At 41.1% G+C, this 19,179-nt stretch overlaps 1 pseudogene; it reads right to left on the minus strand.

Moving 5' to 3' along the window:
• The window catches only part of LOC149315014 (cytochrome P450 2C8-like), an 82,903-nt pseudogene extending 65,091 nt beyond the window's left edge, over positions 1 to 17,812 (minus strand).
• Between the last annotated feature and the right edge of the window lie 1,367 nt (positions 17,813 to 19,179).

Below are 19,179 nucleotides of genomic sequence, written 5' to 3' on the forward strand. Positions count from 1 at the left end.
CTCGGATTGCCACACTTCTTATTATTCAATAGTGGCCTGTGCACATGGATGCACTGACACATCTGTATGCACATCACTGCCACTGAATGATATGGGGCATGAACTGAACCCCTGTATCTGCATTGGAACATGATTGGTTTCATAGTGTGAAAAAATGTTTATACTCCTATCATACTCTGCTGCTCGCTGGGTGTTTATTTGGCTTCTTATTGCTAAAATGGTACATCATGACCTAGATTATTAATAATATGATTAATAGTCTTGGACCAATTGTAGGTCCTTATGAGACGCTCTTAAATACTGCTTTGTTCATGTATGTCACCTCCATTAACCTTGTCAGCAACTGCTTTTTAATATATGTAAATAAATCACATTTTAATTCACAGATGCAAAGCCTTGGTTAATTCTATAGGAGACAAAAACAAAGCTTTGAAGGTAACCAAAATGCAAAATCAAGAGAGGCCATATTCTTCAAAACAAATTCTCTAAGGTAATTTTTCTAAATATTTTATTACTTAATGCTGGCTGTATGCTGTAATAAATTCATTCATTCATTAATTCATTCATTCAAATTCTGTCAATAATCCGTGATTGCAGAAAATCAAGAAGGTACGAAAGAAGGAAAAATAACAATTATTTTCACAATTTATAGGTAAATTGGATTAATTCTAGCTAGATTGAGGGGTTGTCTGCACTGGCCAAATAAAGCAGCTCCTAACCACTGTGAAGCCTAGCAATTAAGATGAAGCATGAGGCAAAACTGTTCCAGGGCTACAAACTGGAGCAAAAAGAAGCTGGGATACTCCAATTCAATGTGGAAAATATGCTTCATCACACCAATTTACAAACAAGCCAGTGTCAGTATGGGACTCCAGCAAGGCAATAATGCAATGGATATAAATACAACATACACAGAGTAGGCAGTCCAACAGGGGGCAGGGGGTGAAGGGGGTATGAATGGGGGGCCTCCATGATTGTGATTTACCAATGTATCACTGGGCACACTGATGCACCAATGAAATGTACAGGTGTTACATTGCATGTGCAACTGTACGGCTGGTCATATGTGTGGGTGTCCAATGGAATGGCATCTGGGTGGAAAGAGGGAGGTAATTAGAGGTTGCAAGAGGTGTGTTTGTGTGATGGTGCACATTTGTGGTAGGGAGGTGACATAAAAAAATATAACCATGCAGAGCAGCTAGACACTGTGTAGTGTGGACAGCCCATGAGTTTTGACCACCTTGAGACCGGGTTGAGTAGACAGTGCAGTTTCGATCCACATTCAGAAAAAACAGGATCAAGCTGTTTTTTCCTGCCCATCTGCTCCAGCCCTGAAACTAGAACAGGAAATTTAGTTTTCTGTCTTATTTTCTTCGTTATTAGCCTACATTCTATCATAATACAATACACTGTTACCATATATTTTCTCCAACATTATGCCCTCTAGATATGTTGAACTACAGCACCTACCATCCCTAGACTGCTGTATATTGTTCCATGGTTACTATGGATAACAGTTTTACATTTATAATCTTCCAGGTTCCAGTGGGAAACTATCCAGTCCTAAATTTACTTTACATAACTTTAAAAACTGTAACTGTTAGAAACTATCATTATTCTCCCTGGCAGGCATTGCACAAAAGGAAAAAATTATTTTCTACGTGAACACTAAAGATGTAGAAGAAATGTAACAGATCCAAATTTTTGTATGAATGTAGCAGTTAAGCACTTAAGGGCAGTATTAAAATGAGACTATGTTTCTGTGTATGCATGTATGTATGCCTTCAAGTCACCTGTTCACCTAAGGCTCTCTGCCTCTCCTTTCTCAGGCTGCAAAAAGCCAGATTGGAGCCACGGCATGAGGTTGCCGCAGCCCCAATCCATCTTCGGAAGCCACCCCTTCAGGGAGGTACGTTTTGCCTCTGTGTTTTCTTTGCAGAAAATAGTTTTCAACATGTTTTTCTCCCCCAAATATTTCAACCACAACAATTTGGGACATTGAAATACTGGGAGAAAATTGTTAAAAAAATATCTTTGTCAGCCCTTATTCTTTTCAGCAAAGCTCTTGAATTATTTTGGTAAATCTATATTTCAAGTAAGAATAAATAATAATGAATATTCTTTCCATCCCCACCTACCCCATCATGTTTCTAGTTTTCATATATGTAGCTGGCTGGCCTCAGAATGCTGTACCTGATGGACCATTGTTCTGATCCAGCACAACATTTCCTTCTTCATGTTCTTTTGTTTTTCTGACTAAACACTTCTCAATTCTATTTAACATTACAAATTGTAAACAGATGGCTCCAGAGGTATATTAGTGGTTGAGCTCAAAGCCTATTCTCAATTCAAGAACAGGGTCTGTGTGTGACAGTGGGTGTTCATGTGCCTGTGTGTGCACTACTGTTTATTCATATGTGAACCTTAAATGCAACATATCAACCTTTCATCTTATGCTAAAACATATTTCTTCTTCTGGCACCAATCTCTGTGTTCAGTATGCTCCAATCAGCATCATCAAATGTAGTCTTTTAGCTTGATCCTTCTGTCTGGATAATTTATATGGATAAAAGGCAGTAGGGATCTGCATTTTAATCCATGTGGGACCCACTTAATACTTCCCCTATGGCAGACATAGTTTCTCCTACTAGCCGTATCTGTTTTCTGTTTCTTACACTAGCCCTTTATCTCTTTCAGTGTCTTATAAATGATCCTTGCAAACGTCTATCTTAAGCAGGAACCAATTACATAAAATTTAACCAGAGGCTCTTGGAAAATGCAAACAGTCATAACATATGTACTGTTGTTTTCAACAGTGCTAGTTCTGCTTCAAATTGGAAAGGATATAAAATATGTGGTGATGTTTTTCTCCCCTTTATACATATAGCTGTGCTTATTTGTATTGCTTGGGAAAGAAAATTGAGGGGAAGGATTAGCTCAGTGTATACAAGCACTGCATCAGCAATGGAAGCCTCATGAAGAGTTGGAAGTTATCTTCCCAGATGCAACTCAAGATCAGAATCTGCAACACTAACTCAATGCAGAGAGTCACTGGAACTGGTCTTATGGAACAACCCTTTGGTGATGAGTCCAATGGTTCCTGGATATCACTAACTCCCAGCAATTATACAATATGGGCCTTTTGAAAGATCATTAAAACACAGAAGGAGATTTCAGTGGTGATTGTGAACTTGAAGCACTGTGATCAGAGGATACACCACATGAAGCTACTTTTAGATTGAGCCAAAATACTGAACACTCTAGAATAGGTTTGGGGGATTTATTTTTATTTTTTTATTTTTTATTTGGATTTGTCAATCTCAATTAAAGTAGTATTTCTGTGTGTCCCAATACATGTTGCAAGAAAATATGCACTGTGGCTTGAGTGCTTCAACTATTTGCATGGCTTACAGGGCATTTCTGAGAGCTAGTGTGGTCTAGTGTTTTGAGCGCTAAAATATGATTCTGGTTTGAATCCCTGCTCAGGTATGGAAACCAATTGGGTGACCTTGGGCAGGTCACACTCTCTCAAACTCATTAGAATACAAAATCTGAACAAATTTTGCCAAGAGAACCCTGTGATAGGTTTGTCTTGGGGCTGCCATTTGTGACTTGAATGTACAGTCAGCCCTCTGCATCCCATTAATAAGAAGATTTATCCCGTTAATAAGAAAAGCGCTCCAGGAGTCTCCCCCAGTTACGAGTGCATGATGGGAACGGAGTGGGAGCCGCGATTCCACTTCCATAGCACCATGGGGGATCACTCCCATGGTGCTTGTGTGACGTTTAGGTGGCGCTTGCGTGATGTTTACCACATGGAAGGACCTCCATGTGATAAACTCCATAGTCTCATTAAGAAAGGTGTCCCCCATCCTATATCTATGCATTTCACTTTTCCACTTTAAGTACAGAAATTACATTTCTTTGTGTTGAAATTCATTTTGTTAGCTTTGGCCCAGATTATTTGAAGAATGTGTTTGTGATGAACAAATTGTTAGCCTGACCAAATTCAGTCAGTCAGTCTCTTGCATAATTTCTTGCTCCAAGGACAATGTTTCTTACAAGCTTTGATTCTGTTCCATTTCCTATTTTTGTATTCCAACCACCTAAGATAAAAAGGAAGTCCTGTTTTGGTGTCTGATCAATTTCCTCCTTGACCTAAGCATAGAATCTTTCAGTTTGTTCTTTTGCCTCTGTGACTGGAACATAAACTTGGATTATCGTTGTGTTGGTGGGTTTTCACTGAAGTCGTATTGACATGGTTTGGTCAGATCTTGCATTATATTATTTGATTGCTTTTGCTATATCTCTCTTCACTATTAATGCCACCCTATTTCTTCTTAGATTTTCATTTCTTAAGTAAAACACTGTGTAATCATCTAACTTAAAATGTCCCATACCCGTATGTTAGCTTGCTCACCCCAAGTATTGAAGTGTTTATACATTCCAGGTCTTCTTTTACTTTTTTACTATTTTGTTTAGCTTCCCCTGATATATGTTTCTCACACCCCATGTTCCTATATGTGTTGTACTGCTTCAGACTTTCTTTTCATTTCTGAGCACATCAACATCTGAACATTCTTTTAGCCTAGTCCAGCTGTGCTGTTAGCCCCAGCATGACTTGTCCTTGTCCTCTGCTTTACCTTAGTAGCTCATTGATTGTATTCTGCACTATCACTTGTTTCATGTTAGATTGTCTCATCACAGGGTTTCAATGGTAAAAATATTGTCAAAAGGTGGTTTACTAGGCCTTCCTCTGCACAGTAGTAACAAGTGTTAGTAGTGGTACCATTGATATTATCTATGAGACATCCTCCTCCAGTATCATCCTCCACTACTGCTGCTGCCCAATAGCTGTGTGGCCTGTTCAGTCTGGTTCCTGAGCAAAGGACTTGATGCTTTTCCTACTTTCCCATCCCTAATAATTAACAATCCTTTGAGTTTGGCCTTGAGAGAAGCAAAAAACAGGGACCACAAAAGGAAATATATTCAGCAAATACTCAAAACAGTGTTAAATCAATCTAGCATTCTACTACCTTCCAAAGAAGGGCACTGAGGAAATTTCATTAAATGACTTTGTTTTCTGCTTGATAGTCTGCTGTTCTACCCTCTGACTTGTGTATCTTGATTTTTGTACTCCCAGGAAAGAACACTGATTGCAATAGTGGATTGTTTATCACTTGGAATAAAGCTGAAGGACATAGCCGCAGATGAAGATGTACTGCTAAAGACCCATCCAATATGTTACTAAAGCCAGGAACACATTTTATCTTTGTTGGCCCCTTTTGTTAGTAATACTTGCAATTTCTACACCATTTTTGACAGAAAAGAGAGAAGTATCCTTCACTTACCTCTAAATCACCCCAAAGAAGATAGCACTTGACATCTACCCTGGGAATATCTCAAATTAAATAACTGACAGATTATAGTCAAGCTACACTGAAAAATACATACAGCATTAGACTTTAAATCTATTATTCTCATTGCATGAGACAGTATATTTTTGAAAGCTGTATTAAATGACAACAGCATTTAGACAGTTATCTCCATTAACTGTTCACTTACCATGTTGCAATGTTTCTTATAAAACCTGTGTTAACAGGTGTGGAAACTTTGACACTCCAGATGTTTTGGACTTCAACCCCCAGCAGCCCCATCCAGAACAATCAATAATAAACAGTTGTGGAAGCTGAGACACAACGTATCTGGAGGTGCAAAAACTCCTTGACACTATATGATGCTATTGTCCCTCATATTTGCTGGCATTCTCTTAATGACATGGACTTGTGGGGCACATTATTTGCCTAGAGTAACAGACATATTCAGCTGGCAGAAGCAGACGTAGAAGCAGAGCTGACATCTAGCAATGTTGCATATTGTGTTTGTGCACTGCATATTGAACATTATGATGTGTGTCACACTTGGGCATTCCACATTGCAGTTGCTCATGCATATTTCAATTCTACTTTGCACAACTGCCCCCTCCCATCATTGATATGTTTTGTACAATGTTGCTGTTCTGCACTGAACTTGCAAAGTAATAGCACAGCATATCTCCATTTACACTATGCTGAGGGGATGTTGGAATGCAACCAATATTGGAAGCCACCTTGACATGTCTGGTTGAAGAAAAATATTAAAACAAACAACACACAACAAAACAAAACAGAATGCCAGGACTAGGTTTTAATGCTGTGCAACATAAATTTTAATGGTTTGTATCTTAACATGTTATATTTTAATTTATAAATATTTTAACTCTTGAAATTGTTTACCTGATTTTTAAAAATTTTATATTTATATACTTTAATATTATTATACTGTTTTTAAATTGTATTGTTTTATACTTGTTGTTCACCACCTTGGATGTTTATATTGGGAGAAAGGTGGGATATAAGAAAATAACAAAACAACAACAAATTCCTCAGTTTTGCAGTTCCTGAAGCCCCCCCCCCCCAACCATCCTATCAATATTTTATTCTCTTGAGTGTAATTTTTGGGTGGTTTCACACACACATACCTCACCCCAAAGCATGTTCGAAGACACTCCAAACATGTGTGAAACACACTATGTCCTGCTCTCTTACACCTCAGAACCTCGCTGAGCCCCAGTCCCCTTTCTAGCCAAATATTGGTCTAAAATGGCAAGCAGTGACATAGTGTTATTTTTGATGCATCGAGATGAAGAAATTACCCTCCTCCTATTCAGTTGCCTAAGATAAGATTACATATTTTCATATATCTAGTTGCAAGCTGAAAGAGAGGAATCTATTCTATCCTGTTTAATATATCAAATATATTTTACACACAAGTAAAACATATTAAAATATGAGGTCTTCATAATAAATAATGCAATGAAGTGGTCCCAGAATTACCTGGTATGCTGGTTTGTAGTCTGTTGCAGGCAGAGGAAGTGCAGACACAGCACCATTCTTCCCCAGGCTCCATGTGGTTTTTGTGGTCTTGCTGCTGCAGATGGGACAACTGGGCAGTCAGAATTAAACACAGTTGTCTAGAAGTGGGACTTCACCAAGCTGGGTCAACTTTTTTCATTCCAGGCAATAAGGGAAGTATAAAAGCAGTTCTCTAGCCAGCAAAGCTTCAGTCTCATTTCAGCACATTTGCTTCACATTAATTAAGCTGAAAATTTCTGAAAATTCTGACCAATGGAATTCTGAAGTGCTCTATATTACAACACTATGAACCTCTGCTCAGAAGTAAACCTTTCCTTGTGTTTGATGTGACTTATTCAAATGTGAGTAAATAAAGGGCATCAGTAAATCTCCCTGATGTGAGTGGAATACAGATCTTGCTCTGAATTTGGCTTGACTAGTGTCTACACAGTCTAGAAGAAGATCTCACTCTGAATTTCTCTAGACTACGTGTGTTTTCTGTTTGTCCAGACTGCTTATTCATGAAAAAGATCCTAATGTACACTAATCCATACTGCCAGGAGGTCCTCTGAGAGTATAAGAATGTCACCATGTGAGAAAAATGACACAAGAAATTTGAAACTTAGTTTTTGTGGCAGGCAGGTCAAAAAAGGCAGATTACTCTCAGTATATTAGAAAGACTCTGTGCCTAGAAGTAAGGTTGCTTCCATGTATTATAAATACAATACATTCATTTACTCAAATAAGAAATTTCCCCTGCAGTCACCTCTGGCAGCACATCTTTGTTTCTATTAGAAATGGAGCAATTTGACAGATGTGGATGCTATGCATCGTGCATTGTGCTGTAGTACCCATTGGCATAACTGGAAGCTATATATGATGGATGATACTCAGAGAATCTTGCTCAACATTAAGAATTAACAGCACATACACACATGCACACACATACACACTCACACACTGCTACAAGAGATGCTATAGATTGAAACTAAATTAATAAATATCCTGACATCAGGATATGAACCACAATTTATTACACATTGCTCATACACATGCCACTACATTTCACTGTCCCGATTTATAACCTGTGCTCAGGACAAGAGGCTGCTGTTTGAACAAAATAAGGGGGAAACAGATTGGTTTCCAATTGGTCAGACAAGGCTGCATACTATTACATTATTTTTTCAACCTGTATACAGAAAATATTTTATGGAAAGTAGGCTTAGATTCAGAAGAAGGAGCATTGAAGACTGAAGGAAGGAACATTAACAACCTATGATATGCAGATGACACAATACTATTAGCCAATGGTCAAGGAGGAAAGTGCTAAAGTAGGCTTAATGCTGAACATTAAGAAAATAAAAATAATGGCCATGAAAGATCTATCAGAATCCATCCTAGATAACAAGAAAATTAAAATAGTCAAAGAATTCCCACTTGCAGTCATAAAATTAGAAAAAGACTGGGATTGGGAAGGACATCTATGAAAGTACTAGACAAGTTCTTAAAGTACAAAGATTTAACTCTGAATATTAAAGTGAGGAATATCCAAGCCATTGTATTCGCCATCACAATGTATGGATGTGAAAGCTAGACAGTGAAGAAAGCCAATAGAAAGAAAATCATTTGAGATATAGTGCTGGAGAAGAGTGCTGAGGATACCTTGGATGGCCAAGAAGACAAACATATGGGTCATAGAACAGATAAAGCCTGAACTCTCCTTGGAAGCCAGGATGACTAAATTGAGACACATACTTTGGCCATGTTATGAGAAAGCATGAATCACTAGAAAAGGCAGTGATGCTATGAAAGGTAGAAGACAATAGAAAGAGAGGAAGACCACACCCCAGATCGTTGGACTCGATCAGGGAGGCCATGGGCCTGAGCCTGCAGGAGCTGAACAGAGCAAGGGGTCTTGGAGATGTCACATCCAGAGAATCACCATGAGTTGAGGTTGACTCAAGGGCAGTTAAAAACAACGAGGGTGACATATGTTTGAAGGCTTATACCCATGGTGGCAAGCCTATGGCACCTGTGTGAAACCATTTTTGAGAGCACATGGAGGGCAGGAAAGAGGAAGAAGAGATGTGTGCCTGTTCCTCCTCTTCCTGACCATCCCAAGCCTTCAGCTGTCTCTGAAGCTGAAGGCTCATGAGGATGCAGAGGAAGGAGAAGGATCAGGCACACATGTGTTCCTCCTCTTGCCAGCTCTTCATCTGTCTCCAGAGAGGTAGTTGAAGGCCTGGAAGGGCAGGGGGAAGCATGCCTGTTTTTCCTCTTCCCCTTGCCCTTCTGGGCCTTGAACTGTCTCTGGGGAACTCCCGCACCTGGAAGTCCCACCCCAGAAGGCAGATGTCTTATCCCCAGAAGGTAGAACTCCCACCCCCTGCTGTCCCATCCCCCTGGATGTTATGCACACACACACACACACACACACACACACACAGAGAGAGAGCACTGGGTGACAATTGATGAAGGAACACCTTTGAGTTTAAGCACTTGATCTCTAAAAGGTTCACCATGACTGGCCTATACGAATGTCTGGTACAATTAAGAACCTCAGTCTTCCAGGATGCAAAATCCTGTGAGGAACCTATGTGAATAGATCACAATTCTCCCTGCTGTAGACTTTCACCCTTCAGTTTACTGACAATAATCGTAATGGAGAAGAAGAAAGCAGCAGGTTTTGGGTGGTGTTTTTAACTCTTGCTAATACGAGTTTAGTTACTTAGGGGATTGCTGCCATTAATCACTGGGTCAAATGAGCAAAGTCTAGCTTAGAACAGTATATTTTGGACAACAACTAGGGTGTCCCATAGAGATCAGAGTGGTCTGAGCATTGGACTATGACTTTGGAGACCAGAGTTCTATTCCTGCTTGGCTATGAAGTAAGTTTTCCAAGCTCTAGCACATGTCTATAATCTATTGTGAACAAACATACTCATCATCTCCAATTATGTTCTGTGCACTCTAATAATGCCAATTAAAACAGACCAATTGAATAAATAGGCTTTACCTACATGTTAAGTCACCATTCAGTAGGTCTACAATAGCTGAGGTGTCAGCAGGATTCAGGCCAAATTTTTATTGCTGATCCCAACTACACATCCAACCCTCCCATCCCATCCTCTCCATCTCATTTCATTTTTATCTTGTCTGCTCTGATGTTACCCTGTTATGCCCAAGTTTGTAAGGGCAACCTGTTTCACCTAACAGCGTGTAATGAAAATTTCTCTTTCTGTGGACTTATTCAGAGCAGCGCTGACACAGACAGTGAGACACCAAATGTGGTTTTAAATGCTATGCATGTAACATTTATTAAATCACAAAAGTAATACAAACTTTGATTATCAAGAGCTCTTTCATTCACTCACACATGCATACAATACTCACACACACTTTCCTTCCGCCAAACATTGATCAGTTGTCCTCGAATGCTGAGGGTTACTTCGTTGCCACGGTAGATGTCAACCAACATGAGGATGAAAGCCGAGGGTCTTTATAATTTTCTTCTCTCTGGCTTTTGGTTGCTGAAGTCTTGCAATATTGCAGCCCATTACTCAACTTCTTCTTTCGGGAGGATACAGTCTGTTCAAAGCAACTCGTTCTGTTCAAAGCAATCCTTTGTCCTGTCAGTTCCTCTTCATTGCAACTCTGGAGAACAGCACCCTCCCGGCCATAGTTCGTCACACCAGAACAGCACCCAGCTTCAGCTTCCACATTCCTCAGCATTTCCTCATCTCAGTTGCCAAATCCCTCCTTCACATCAATGCTCTGCGTGGAACCATCTTGTTTGGTTCTTTAGTTTGTTTTAAAATCCCATTCCTTAGTTCTTTGGTTCTTCAGCTCTGGGTTTAAGTCAGAACTCACTCGTTTGTCTTACAACCCTTCCTAGAATCATAGAATCATAGAGTGGGAAGAGACCATAAGGGCCATCGAGTCCAACCCCCTGCCATGCCTAATATCTTTTTGAAAATAAACATTGTATTTTCTCTAATTCCATAGATGCCAAAGAATGTCATAACAGAAGGGGAGGAGGAGATGATGGAGATGATGATGATGATGATGATGATGATGATGATGATGATGATGATGATGATTGGCTGCCATCCAGTATTGCAGTTACAGTTTCATAACCTAGGGTTACAGATTCAGAACTGCTCTGTATTCAGTAAGACTACGTAATTGTAAATGCTGCCCCAGCCTCCTCAAGAGTCATCAGCTAGATTGGCCAAAAGAAGTCTGTTCAGTTTCAGTTTGGGAGATCAGGAAGATGACATTACTAGCACCATCCTTCACCAGTGAGGAAAGCTACAACAATATTGGTATGGTCTCCTTGGCCTGATCCGGCTGCTTGCTCTTAAGTGGGCTGGTGGGAGACAAGCCAGAAAAACTTAGTTACATATATGCAACTAAGCTGATGTAGAATATGTAGAACATTGGTGATTATTGCAAACTATCTCAACAACAGCAGCAGCGGAACTATTCTTAAAAGTAGGAATGAGAAAATCTGTAAATTTGACTTGCTCCAGCATTCTGACTTTATGAGTTTTGGTGAATTCTGATTAAAAATACTGCGAAAAGAATTCTCACTTACATTTAATCAGAAGCCTCTTTTGTTACTCGTGGTCTTAGAGTACATGATGCACTTGTTTTTCAGAAGACTTCCATTTGGTATGAGCTCCTTTGAATCTGTGATTTCCTTTTTGGGTCCTGGGGCTTAAAGATACAACTAAGTGATAGGGATAAGGAAGGATGAAGTGCTGGGCACAGGACTTATGAGAGATACAGTGGGCCCACCATATCAGTGGGCTAGCCATCTGTAGATTGAAGCTTCTTCGGATCACTTTACTCCACATTAGTCAATGGCAGAGTACACTTAATGGCATACTGTTGCTGCCAATTGACTAATATGGACTTGAGTTCCCATTTCCCCCCATCTACAGAGTGGGGGGGGGGACTGGAACTGTGAGTGTCGGAAAAGCTGCGGATGGAGAAAACAGCACACAGCTATGGACCCAGAAATAATACAGCTCCCTGAAGCTACTGCCATGCCCTCCATCCTTCCCTCCCTCCCAAAGCATTGGGGGGGGGGCTCCAGACCCCTCTCTTGCTTTGGGAAAGAAGGAAGAAGAGGCCAGCCAGTCCACTTTTCTTCCTTCCCAGGGCATGAGGGGGGGGGGGGTCTCTGGGTCCTTCTCAAGTCTTGGGAAAGAGGGAGGCAGAAACCAATGTGCATTGCCCCTGCCCTTCCAGTGCCTCTGACAGTTTGCTGGACCTGTTTGAGGCGTTGGAAGGGAAACACGTGCGTGCACTAGTCCCCCTCCCTACTGTTCGTGAATTTTCATATTTGTGAAGATTCTCCCCCCAACCCCCACAAATCAGGAGGGATTGCTTTATTTTTAATTACAGTTATGAAGTAGCACTGAAAATAATTTTATGGTTGGGGGTCATCACAACATGAGGAACTGTATTAAAGGGTTGTGGAATTAGGAAATTTCAGAACCACTGATGTAGTGGCTATGTGGGAGAAAATAGATGCGTACAACTGAGCAAGAATTGTCAATGTACACTGGAACAGGTTCCCTTCAAGACCTCCCATGGGTCCTCTGGAGGTTCTGAGGATTATGTCATAGTAGCACATGGACTAAACTGGCAGAAATCCTCCTCATTTGACTATGCCCCCCTCTTTCCAGCCACTACATGGCCATGCAAGAGAGGGGCAAGAAAAAGGTGTGTCTGGGTTTGAGGGTTGGGACTGAGAAAGGAGGGTATCTGTATACTAAAGAAGCACATTCTTTTATTCACCCCTCCTCCTCCTTCAAATAGTCTTCAAATATTCTGCAATATTCTTTCCTATCCTAAATCTTCTAAGAGCATATGCATGAGAATTTATGAAGACACGAGTGGCGATGTCTGATTATTCAATAAAAATTCAAGGTTTAAGTATGCAAAAGTCCCATTTTGCAAACTCCCCTCTGGCCAAAACACACATTTTTGGCTGTTGTAGAATGGTATAAAAATGAACACTCATAAAACTCCTATCTGGGGTTTTCTTCAAAGTGAAACATTTGCAGAAGGTCGACATTGTCTGGAGGGGTTGAACAAATAGTATCAGGAGAGAAGTGTCTGCTGACAGGTTGACAAAAGTACATGTAGCCTTCCCTTTAACAGAGAAGAGGTTAGGCGTTACACCACTGGAGCAGACAAGACCTTGGGGGTATTACACAGCTATTCATTCGCAGCTATCACTGTGATGAATGAGGTCTTAGCAGATGCTTTGCAGGGTGAGAGAGAAGCACCAGAAAGGAAAAAGAAATGGCTAGTGTGTCTGCTTTTCTCCTCATCTCCTCAATTGTCTGAAATAAAGGTTTTTTAAAAGAGTGGGAGTGGACAAAGTCCTCCAACACCGTGCTTCTGGACAAACATGCTCCTGTTGTCTCTGAGAAGATTTTAGATTCTGAAACATAGGGATTTGGCTGTGTGCTTTAATCAATAAATTAAGCAATTAGAATCTTTGCTGACTCATTGGCTTTGATAATTTTTAATAGCTTAGAGCAAATATTAATTGGAGAGTTAATGAGCTTTTAAAGATCTGGATCTCTGTCTGGGATTAAAACCATGGCTGCTGCTGTTTAATTGTGCTATGTTCAGCCTCCTTGTCTTAGCAAATTGTTGTACTATTTATCTCATTATGCCTTTATTATTTTATATTATTCATTGGTATTACTCTGCTATATTATTGTATTCATGTGCCCCCTGTACAACATCATGACTAATCTATAGAAAGACAGAAAAGAAATGGAATTGTTATGAAGACTGTGGCTTATTTGGACCTGTTAAATTTTTCTGTTGGGAAATTTCAAAAATATGACTAGCTAGAACATGAGGAAATTATTTTTTTTCATTATACTTTGCAGAATCTTTGAGAAATTGAACATGTTGGTGGAGGGAAACCAACAACTTCTGTGCTCCAAATGTCATTTTTCAAACACTGGATATTACAGGAGAAGCAAATGTAGCCTTACTGCACATAAGAAAACATTTTTAAAAACTCTATTACATAAATTCCCTGATGATGACAACCCAGTGGTCACAGAAATGTACATCCTTGATCTATTAACCAGACAAGATGTTACAAAAACTGTTGTGGGCAAGCAGAGCTTAGAAATTTAATTTATTAAAAGTAATTTATTCCATATATATATATATATATAGTATTAAAAGATAAAAATAAATACTTTTTATCATCACATATTTGACTATAGCGGGACCATTCATGTCATCATGACTTTAGTTTAATTTTTTATTTGTTATCCACCAGACATTTGTAAATAAATATGAAAGAATAAAACTGAATAATTTGTTTTATAGGCCTGGAACAGATGGGCCAACAATGCACGCTTCCTACATGGTCCGAATCTGCACTGCAGCAAAAAAGAGCCAGGATAATCTGGCTCCTGGTGGTGTGGGTTGGATTCTGTGGCCATGGCCCACTTTGGGAGTGGGCCATGAAGTCAGCACGGTCCTGACCTGCTTGGGGCTAAAGCTGACCCAGGGCCCTCTTTTGCATCCATCTTCTCTGGCTCATAGTTATATATCCCAGTGTTCTTTCAGTGCTTCTTAGCCTTTTGAATCCCATCCTGGGGGGGGGGGGGGGGTAGGGAGGGAGGATAAACATTCACTAAATAAATAAATAAGTTTTTACTAAAATCAAGCCCTGGTGGCGCAGTGGTTAAATACCTGTACTGTAGCCACTCGCTCAAAACCATAAGGTTGCGAGTTCAAGACCAGCAAAAGGGCTTAAGCTCGACTCAGGCTTGCATTCTTCTGAGGAGGTCGCTAAAATTAGTACCCAGATTGTTGGGGGAAAATTAGCTTACAGTTGTAAACCGCTTAGACACTGCTTAGGCAGTATGAAGCGGTATATAAATAAAGCTTGTTTGTTTGTTTATATGTTCTTCAATTCCAAAAGCTGTTAACAGTGTTTAAAAAGTAGCCTGATACTATTAATTAAAACACTGTTTTTGTAATGCTCTTTAATTTCCTATTATTTTTTGTTTTACTTTAATAAACTGGTGAAGAAAAACAAATTTAAACTTAATCCAGACAAAACAGAAGTGTTCCTGGTCAGGTGTGAGGCAGACCAGGGAATAGAGACCTTGCCTGTGCTGGATGGCATTACTCTCCCCATGAAATCTCAGGCTTGCAGTTTGGGTGATCTCCTGCATTCAACTCTGAGTCTGGATGCTCAGGTCTCAGCAGTGACCAGGAGTGCATTTTCACAGCTGCTATTATTATTATTATTATTATTATTATTATTATCCTGCTCCTTTCCCAAACCTGTGACTTGGAGTGGCTTACAAGATTAAAACAGTACAATTAAAAACATAGGAAAGTGTTATATTAAAACAGAATTAAATTAATACAGTATTAAAACTGATTGCATATAAATGAATAAAATATAGTTAAAAAGATAAAAGTGTTCAAAATACACGTAAAAGATTACAACACCCAGCCTATTCTTTAAAAATCTTCTGTTTCAAATGCTTGTCTAAACAGGAAAGTCTTAGCCTGCCAGTTGAAAGACAACAAAAAGGGGGACATTCTAGTCTCCCTTGGGAGGGAGTTCAAGAGTCTAGAGGTAGTCATGGAAAAGGCCCTCTCTTGTGTCCTCATCAACCATGCTTGAGAGGGTGGTAGAATAAAGAGAAGAGCCTCTCCTGAGGATTCTAGAGCCCAGGCCAGCTCTTACAGGGACATAAGGTCTGCCAAATAGCCTGGACCTGAGCCATATAGGGATTTATGGGTCACAACCAGCACTTTGAATTGTGCTCGAAAACAAAGCGGCAGCCAGTGAAGATCATTATGTGATCTCTATAACCTGCCCCTGTTAACAGCCTGGCAGCAGCTCTTTGGATCAGCTGAAGTTTTCGAACACTCTTCAAAGGAAGAGCCAAGTAGAGCAAATTACAGTAGTCCAAACAGGATGTAATCAAAGCATGTATCACCATGGCCATATCTGATGTCTCAAGAAATGGGCGCACATGTTTTAAATGTTCAAAAGCACTCCTGGTCATTGTAGAGACCTGAGCCTCCAGGTTCAAAGCTAAGTCCAGGAGTACCCCAAAACTGCAAACCCGAGTCTTCAGGGTGAGTGTAACCCCATCTAACACAGTGCCTTCTGACTGATCAGGAACACTTCTGTCTTGTCTTGATTAAGTTTCAACTTGTTTGCCCTCATCCAGTCTATTACTGATGACAGACACTGGTTTAGGGCCAGAACAGTGGTGTTGGATTGGGGTGGAAAGGAGTAGTCGAGTTGATTGTTATCTGCATATTGATGGCACTGCACCACAAAACACCGGATGACCTCTCCCAGTGGTTTCATGTATATGTTGAATAGCGTAGGGGACAAAACAGAACCCACAGGCCAATGGCCATAGGGTTGAGCAGGAGTCCCCTAGCACCACTTTCTGAGTTTGCCCCTCCAGGAAGGAACTGAGTAACTGTAAAACAATACCTCCAAGTCCCATCCCAGAGAGGTGACTGAGAAGGATACCATGGTTGATGGTATCAAAAGCCACTGAGAAGTCCAGCAGAACTAACAGGGACACACATACCCTGTCCAATTCCCTGATTAGGTCATCCACCAGGGTCTGTCCCAGACCAGTCCTGAAATCAGATTGAAATGGATCTACATAACTTCAGAAACCCTTGGAGTTGGGAAGCCATCAAATGTTCCAACACCTTGCCCAAAAATAGTAGGCTGGACACTGGCCAATAATTATTCATTATATTGGTATTCAACGATGGCTTTTTCAGCAAAGGTCTTACAACTGAATCTTTGAGGCACATTGAAACTCTGCCTTGTTATAGGGGGGCATTGGCTACCTCCTTCACCCACTTAGCTAGACCCCTAAGCCAAGATGGACAAGGGTCTAAGACACATGTGGTGTCTTTCACTTCTCCAAGGATCTTGTTTACATCATCTGCCTGCACAAACTGACAGTTAAACTGGACAGACAGTTTCCAATGTTACATCCACTGGCATTGTGGATCTGAATGATTTTATCTGCAAAGTGCCATGTAAACTCTATGCAGGGGGCTGCTGAGTGGTCTGGATTCTCTACTAGAAGGCTAGTGTGCAAAAGACCCCTGACCACTCCGAACAGCTCTGCTTGATGGTTCCCTGCAGAGGCAAAACTAGTAGCAAGAAAATAATTTCTTTGCTGCCCACACTGCCATGGAGTAGGCCTTCAAAGAGGTTCCAGCCCACATTGTCAGAGACTCTGAGTCTTCTGCCAACATCACTCTAGTCTTGGAATTTTATCTCATAGGCCCTGGAACAGGCCTGTTGCATTCTAAAAGGGAATGTAATGGGGACAGGAGGTGGCATAGAATGCATCTTACTGCATAGGGAGAATTATGCTGCCGCCGCCACTGGACATTCCCATCGTGTTCTGGATGCGTTCCCCAGGGGGCAATTTTCAGGAACGCTTCTCAAGCATTCCTGAAAATCATCCCTCTAGGACGCATACGGAATGTGATGGGAATGTATGGTGGTGGCGGCAGCGTTCTCCCTGCGCAGTACGATGTGTTCTATGCCACCTCCCGTCCCCATCACCTTCCCTTTTAGAACCCAACAGGCCCGTTCCAGATCCACTCTGACTTAGATAGTTGATAAAATTCTTTGTCTCACTTCCTTCATTACCATCAACTCCTGGAGAACAGGGGGCTGGTTTGGCTCCACTCTGTAAGAGGAGATGCTCAGGAGCAATTGTGTCCACGGCCCTGGCCATTTCCTCATTTCTAAGACTGGCCAGAGCTACAACAGAATCATCTGCCAAAGTGACAGGAACCTCCCCTAGAGCCCTCAGAAATTCATCTGGATCCATCAGCCTGGTGGGGCGGACCATCCTAATTGGTCCCCCACCCCTGCAAAGGTTCTGAGACCCAGTGAATCTATACCTGACCAGGTAATGATCTGTCCATGACATCAGTATTGTGGAGAGTTCCGCCACACCAAGATCATTATAGAATCATAGAAACCTAGAATCATAGAGGGGGGAGAGAACACAGTCCAACCCTCTGCCACACAGAAACGCACAATCAAAGCACCCCCAACAGATGGCCATCCAGCCTCTATTTAAAGAGCTCCAAAGAAGGAGACTCCATCACTCTCCATTGCAGGAGTGTGTTCCACTGTCTATCATCTCTTATTGTCAGGAAGTTTCCCCTAATGCTGAGGTGGAATCTCTCTTCCTAGAGCTTGCATCCATTGTTCTGTATTCTAGTCTCTGGAGCAGCATAAAACAAGCTTGCTCCATCCTCAATATGATACTCCTTCATATACTTAAACAGGGCTGTCATATGACCTCTTAACCAGCTCTTCTCCAGGCTAAGATCCCTAAGTCTTTCCTCATAAGGCATGGTTTCTAGACTTTTCATCATTTTGGTCACCCTTTTTTGGACATGCTCCAACTTGTCCACATCCTTTTTGAATTGTGGTGTCCAGAACTGGGCACATTATTCCAGGTGAGGCCAAACCAAAGCAGAATAGAATGGCACTATTACTTCCCTTGATCTAGACACTATACTTCTATTGATGCAGCCTAGAATCACATTGGCCTTTTTAGTTGCTGCATCACACTGTTGACTCATGTTCAACTTGTGGTCTATTCGGACTCCTAGGTCCCTTTCACATGCAGTCTCATTACGTCATGTGTCCCCCATCCTATAGCTATGCATTTCATTTTTCCACTTAAGTATAGTACCTTACATTCCTCCATGTTGAAATTAATTTTGTTAGATTTGGCCCAGCTTTCCAATGTAATTTTTCATTCAAGTCTTTGACAAAGATGTTGCATAGCACTGGGCCCAGGATAGAACCCTGTGTCACCCCACTAGTCGCTTGTCTCCATTGTTGAGGAGCCATTGTTGAGCAACCCACCTATCACAGAATACAAGGTTCAGAATGTGCCCAGCAGCATGGGATAGGGCCAGATACCACTTGGGACAGACCCACGGTTGTCATGTAGGCCATGAGGTCCTGAGCCACTCCTGAAAGGGCAGCCTCAGCATGGATGTTGGTCCCCCAACACTACCAGACAAGGAGACTCCAACCCCAAGACCACCTGGCTAGCTCAGGAAAAGAGACTGTTGAGTAGTGGGATGGGCGGTACACCAACAGAACCCCTATTTTGTCCTTGCTACCCATCTATAGGAATACACACGCAAAACCTGTAGACTATGTGAAGGAACATCTGGTGAGGCTTAAGAGCTC

This window comes from Sceloporus occidentalis, unplaced genomic scaffold, assembly GCF_023333645.1.
Source record: "Sceloporus occidentalis isolate IW3139 unplaced genomic scaffold, rSceOcc1.0.p SCAF_4, whole genome shotgun sequence".
Classification (NCBI taxonomy): Eukaryota; Metazoa; Chordata; class Lepidosauria; order Squamata; family Phrynosomatidae; genus Sceloporus; species Sceloporus occidentalis.